The following is a 6,843-nucleotide window of genomic DNA, read 5'->3' on the forward strand; positions in this document are numbered from 1 at the left end:
TATTTTTCAGGCCGATCGCTAGTCGCCTTGGTCCCAGAGATATTTTCTTTTTCTGAAGCGCGCTCTATAAACAGTGACGGATGGAGTAGTATGAGCGGATTCAAAGAAGAGCGTATTGATGGTTGCTTCTTCCGAGCAACTTACAGTGGGAAAGGTGGGGCTTATGATTTGACTGCTCATTACTCACTATTAATGCGGCGCAACGACCGGGCCGAGTCTCCCATGCGGCTGTGCACTACCCCTCGGTTCTTAAATATACTCCGAAGTATTTGTCTTTCTAGAGATTTCAACGAGTGACTACTCAAATATTTGTCTTTTTAGAGATTCAAATGGACTACTACACATACGGATGTATATAGACATATTTTAGATTGTAGATTCACTCATTTTGCTCCGTATGTAGTCACTTGTTGAAATCTCTAGAAAGACAAATATTTAGGAACGGAGGGAGTACACATATGAAGAAAAATGAGTGAATCTACACTCTAAAATATGCCCATTTGAAATTTGTAAAAAGATAAATATTTAGGAACGAAGGAGTATAATTTTGTGCATGGCACATGGACCCGGATGTCGAAGAGGCTTCTGGCAATGCTATCAAGCTTCCAGCATTTGTTTACATAATTGACGTACTATACAACTAATTTTCCAGCGACATGAAATTGTACAATGGTGTGAGCTTTCAGCTTTTGTTTCGTGTGTCTTGCCATCGATGCTCTTTCGGAAACAATAAAACACTAACTTCCTTGCTAATGCATCTCAATTATTAGCAGATCAGAGCTAATATTTACGTCACAACTGAAGACAAAGTTGTGAGAAGGTGTTAAATTAAAATTGATCCATGCTTTCATTGGCAGCAACGTCCCCCCAGCTCTGTCTAAATCAACAAGGCATGTTGGGAAAAAAGTAGCTGTCTGGAGCATGCAACATTCCGATCATTTTGTGCAGTTCCACTAAAATAGAGCTGAGCGTCCCTGTTCCAAAGATATTAAGTGTGATTACGATAATAGAGGACTGCTCATGAAACAATAAACACACAAATAGAAGCCGGTCATCTTTGTAGTCTCTCTTAAGACAAACTAGTTGGAGAAGATTAGGCTCAGAGTTGGATGAGGAGGATAGAGCAAAACCAATCTCCCTTTGTGCACTCGCACTGAAATGTAGAGACGTTGCCCGTGTGACATTTTAGTACAAATGCAGAAAACACTCTTAAGAAAAAAGTGATTTGTGCAGTTCACCAAAAGGTCGCAATAGCAATGAGGTGAAATGGATAGCCCTGTTTGCAAAAAAGAGGTAGAAAGGAAACAATTACTGGCCAATAACAGTTGATGACACATGCGACGACAAAAAAGAAGCATATTCCTTGTCCTAAGGGAAGATAACAACACAGTTGTGTTTGTCTAAAACGGCGTGAGGACAAGATTGCAATATGGAAAGTACGCCGGACGAGCTACGTTTTGGGCAAAGAACTATGCAAGATCCACATGCAGCGACGTGGGGAGACGGGCAGTGGAGCAAGGCCAAAGGGGATACCTGGAGGTCGTCGGGATGTAACTAGGTGAGCGGCGGCGGGCGGAGTCTGCCCAAACTGCGGCAGTGAGCAGGTGGCGTAGGCCCTACCACGTCAGAGCTTGGTCAGAGAGAACGGTGTGTACCGCAGATCGGGACGTGCTGCCTCAGCGTCGTCGAACAGAGAAACGATGCACGTTCTCCCTTTCTGCCGGCGGACGGGATGCGGCCGGATCAATGACCAACGGTGAGAGAGAGAGAGAGGCCACCGCAGCCTTGTGTGAGATACTTTGAAGAGAGAAAAACCAGGCAGGCAGGCTCCATTGTATATAGTGGAGTGGAGTACCTTTTTCTCCATAAAAATCCTTTTATATTTTGTGTACGTGCCATTGAGCGATATGACTTATTTAAAAATAACGCGCCAACGCATCAAGTCAAACTTTGTTTCGTGCACGCGTGGTACACGACCTCCGTAGGTAAACAGCCGCTACACACGTTCAAATTAGCACGTGGGCTGCCATTTCGTACAGAAATGAGCTCCACCGTGTACCCGCGCGGGTGTGGCTGGGCACGAAGCGTGAGTATGTGCACGGTGCACCTATTCTCTTCTTGTATACATACACCACCTACGTGGGGTTGTGTGAGAGAGATACAAACGTAGAGAGATATAGTGTGTGGGTTCGTGAGAGTTTTTTTGGGGGGGTCAATCAAAAAATGTAACATATGCAATGTGTGTGAAATAGAGTCCTGGATATATCATATATATAGAGGGGGCGATCCACGAGAAGAGAGTGGAGGTATCATCGGCTTGAGGTGTCCATAGAATCGAAGAGAGGGATGATGCGTGTGTGTGTGTGCGTGCGCGATCGATAAAGAGTGCCATCGAATTTGTGTGTGCCCACGTCAAAGATATAGAGTGGCTGGCCTACTGGAACGTGAGAGGGGACAGGTGCAGTTTGTCTCTGTGGCATGGATACCTACCTACAGCGCTCGACTATCGGTGTGTGGTGGGGGGAGGGAGGCCTAATTAACTATAGAGGTACAATGGCTGGTATATGTGTGGAGGAGGAGAGAGGCCTACCTCATGTATTAAGGGAGATTGATCTACCTCATGTATTAAGGGAGATCGATCGGCATCCATGCATATGTGTAGGAGAGGAATAAGGTTGGGAGAGAGACAGAACTAGAGTGTGGGAGGGGGTGTAGTGGAGTTGCTTCTAACAAATGGTGGGATAGGCTTGCTAGACAATCGGAGGGCACGCCTGCAATATCAATAAGAGAGGGGATGGCTGCCTGTCTGTGCACGTGCATGTGAGAGACGGGTCAGGAGGCAGGCACGAATGATGAGGGGGCGATATGGGTGTGGTAAGCAGACGTAACTACATAGGAAGATCAATCGTCCTTTGTCAGAGAATGGAGAGACATAACTTGTGAGGTACGTCGATCGATGGGGGAGGGAATAGTTAAAGTCGACCTAGGTATATGTTGGGAGATCGATCGGTATACATGCATGTGTGTGTTAGAAGCAAATGAGGCACGGGGAGAAGGATAGAGAGAGAGGGATGCATCTAGGAGGTGGTGCGAGAGTCATACTATATCGAGGGGGAAGGAGTGTGCGAGTACGAGAACGATGAAAAGAGTGGTGGGAGTGAGGCATGGACGGTGATAAGAGAAGAGGGGAAGCTTGTGTTTGTGCTAGGCACACCTGGCTAGAGAGGCATATCGATCGATGTGTGCCGTAAAGAAGGAGATGGGGGGCCTACACACACCGTGGGTGAACGACCTAAAGTGAAAAGACGAATTTGCGCGGTGGAGCTAGAGAATGCTGAGGGAGGGTGAGAGGGATGCAGGCGTGTGCATGCACGGGAGAAAGTTAGCGCTAGCTACAAAGATAAGAGGATTGTGTGGGTGTAAAAGACGAATAGAGATCATACTTCATTATAAAAAGTGAATTCGGATATTTGAAGAATTTATCATAGTGTTTTAAACCGACGCATGTGTGAATATATATAACGGTGATACACATAGTGTGGTTATGAACATGTTATACTACATATAATATATTTTATCTCTACTCTTATAAAAACGGAGTTGTTGATGATGGTGTGCCTGCCATCCTGCAATATAGGCCGTCCGATTTATATCTGACGGATAGGAAGGAAACTATGGCAATTTTGAAAAAAGAAACCAACACCCCTCTCCATATTTGCAAATTAGGCCTCCCCTTGATCATGTTGATGTTCTGTGGAACGCATGGGTATCTTGCTAGTACTACGTATAATATATAGAACATTGATCATAATTTTGGCTAATGTGTGGCTTTTGCAGCTCAGGTCTAAATACTTGCCATAATGTAGGGGGGCACTATACTATGTGTGATAAACACGGTGTACGTATGGAACATGGTTTAGATTGTGAATATATAGTTAGTACATCAAATGTACTATTATTTGGAATCAACATCAAGTGTATTCAAAAAATAGAATTCGACTTCATGTAGTACACATAGTTCATATCTATCTCTATAGTAATCATGTGGTGTGTTATTAAGGTAATACACGAATGATGGTTGAAGTTGGCAACAATCATGATTGTAGATTCTTATTGAAATAGAGAAACGAATTCAAATCCAGTTCGAATTGCAGCGGTAGTATAGACATTTGGAATGCACTAAAATGTTGGTATGAGTAGGTTACATGCATTATACAGCAAGCGAAAAAATTTAATTGGACATAACATGGATTCATACTCCCTCCTTCCATCTATATAGGGCGTAATGCGTTTTTTAAGACCGCCTTTGACTATTGACAAGATTAATAGTACATGACATGCACAATGTGAAAATTATTTCATGAAAGAACCTTTCACAGACGAATTTAACGGTGTGCTTTGTGTAAGTTGCATGTCATATATTATTGCTCTAATATTTGGTCAAAGTTAGCATCGAAAAATGCATTAGGCCCTATATAGATGGAAGGAGGGAGTAGCTTTGAATAGCATTTTTATAGTAAAACGGGGCAAGACTCTCTCTTTGTGTGGTGTGAATAGTTTTATTTTTTTTGTTTTATTTTTGGTTGAGGGAAGTGCGAATTGATTTGGTACGTACAAGTACAATATTACACGTTAGGCTTGTCGCTAAAATTCAACCCACGCCTTGTTATATCCCGAAAATTCAGATATCGTGCTCCCAAAACTGGCGCCTTCACAACCCGCGCCTTGCTATCCCCAAATTACGACGCGCGCGAAAACTCCCTCCAGCTGCCAAATCCCGACACGCGAAATCCCCCTTCTAACCCTGAGCCGAAAGGGCCGCTAGTTCAAATCGGTAGTGGGTACTTTTGTAACACACCCTACATTTTGGACAAGCGCGTCCCTAAGTCATGGTTCACCCCCTCTCATCGCCTCCTTTTTGCCATTCGAAATCCCAGGCCGCCATAACCTCTCCGCTCCAGCCGCAAAACCCCACCCTCCTCCGTCCGCCACCTCACCGCTGCCCAGCCGGAGCCTCTTCCCCGACGACATTGTCCACCGCAATAGCTGGATGTCCCTCGTCCACCTCCCTGGATGAGGATCCGTCGTCCATCTCGTCGTCCCGCCGGTTCCGCCGCCCCGTCCTCCACCTCCAAGGAGCTGCTCCGATGATCGCCTCGTCTATCGCGGCTGCTCCATCCCCACAGCGTCGCCTTAACCTGCTCCACCAGAACCACAGCATCCTCACCGACTCCTCGGACGAAGCCGAGGCCTACTCGGCGCCACCAAAAAGGTTGTACACTCATCGCGTCGCACCTTCTCCTTAACTCGACCTCCCGGCGCCGACGGTGCTCCATCCCGCACCGCCATGGAGCGGCTACCTTGAAGCCGGCGCCGCGGGCGACATCTCCATGGCGGCTCTCCCCCAGTGCGAGGCCCCTTCGGCGGCGGTGTTCATACCAGCCAGATCTGTTGCTGCTGCTCTGGCTCTCGCTCGGTCCCTTGCTCGCCCAGCTGCTGCTACTCCGGCTCTCGCTCGCTCGCGCTGCTGCTGCTCTCCCCCTCGCTCCTGCTGCTGCTCTGCTCCGATTTAGCTACACTTCAGTTGACTGAATCGACTTTTGGTTCAGTCGATTTTGAAGGGGTGGGGGGGCTCTCCGGAGTTAAGGAAGAACCACCCGCAGCGGGGACGGGGGCTCACCGGAGAGGTACCCCACTATATATCTTAGGGTTCAGGGTGGGGGCGGGGGGCCTAGAGGGCTGGCCGGGGCGGCGGCGGACCGGCGGTGGGGAGTTGTTTCGGGGCGGCGAGGCGGCGCTGGGGCCGGCGGTTCGGCCGGTGGTGGCTGGCGGCTCAGGGGGGGTGCAGGTTGAAGATGAACTGCAGGCCCTCCCTTAACTACATGTCAAGTGCCTCTCTGCTACCATTGCGTTCAGTTTCGACAGTAACATTCAGATTCCATAGTAAATTTCAGTTTCGACAGTAAAGTTCAGAGTCAACAGTTTTTACCTCATCTGTTGTAGTCAGGTGGTTTTTGGTGATGTAAATTTTACATCTATTTTACATCATCTATTGGAGATGCTATTAGAATCCCAATTGAGATTGACGATGTCTGTCTTGTGCTGCTTCAACCTTGACGTCTTACGGCTCACCGGAGCTGCTCCAACGACAGAACGATCCATCACAACAGAGCAGTGCCCTGGACGCCGTCTACAGATTCCTCAGATCTTCCTCCACACCTCTGACAGCCACCTCTGCCTCAACTGCTTCAGCGACCAACCCAATGATGCTGAGGTCGACACGGCTATGGCAAAGAGGTTGTACACTTGTTGCATCACTTATTACTATACATTCATGTCAATCCATTAGGGCTACTTTGGTTCAACGGAAAAACATAGCAATAGGGAATTTTCCAATTACACTCTACTATTCAATTATTCATGCATTTTGTTGAAAGGAATGAAGCAAAACATCCACCTGGACCTACTTTTCAAAATCCTATACATGAAAACAAGACCAAGTGCATTAGTGATAGAATAGCATTCTAACTATACACGCTTTCATATGGTTTCACTTTATTTTGGCCATGTTTCTTTGCATTCCTCTGCTCTTCCAATTCCTATAAACCAAACACCCAAGTTGACAGAAATCATGTGTTTACAAATGCTCTGTTTACCATGTGCATTCCTATCCTATTCTGGTGTTTTTCCTATACCTGCGTTTTTAGAATCATGCAAGCCAAATGAGCCCTTACAGAATTACTTCAGTTACAGGTAGGTGTCGAAGGGAACTTTGTGTGGTTTGTCCTGATCCTGCCGCGACGTCGTCCACCTCACCTGAGTTGCTCCATCGACAGAAACATC

Source organism: Aegilops tauschii, chromosome 7 (assembly GCF_002575655.3).
Source record: "Aegilops tauschii subsp. strangulata cultivar AL8/78 chromosome 7, Aet v6.0, whole genome shotgun sequence".
In the NCBI taxonomy this organism is placed as follows: domain Eukaryota; kingdom Viridiplantae; phylum Streptophyta; class Magnoliopsida; order Poales; family Poaceae; genus Aegilops; species Aegilops tauschii.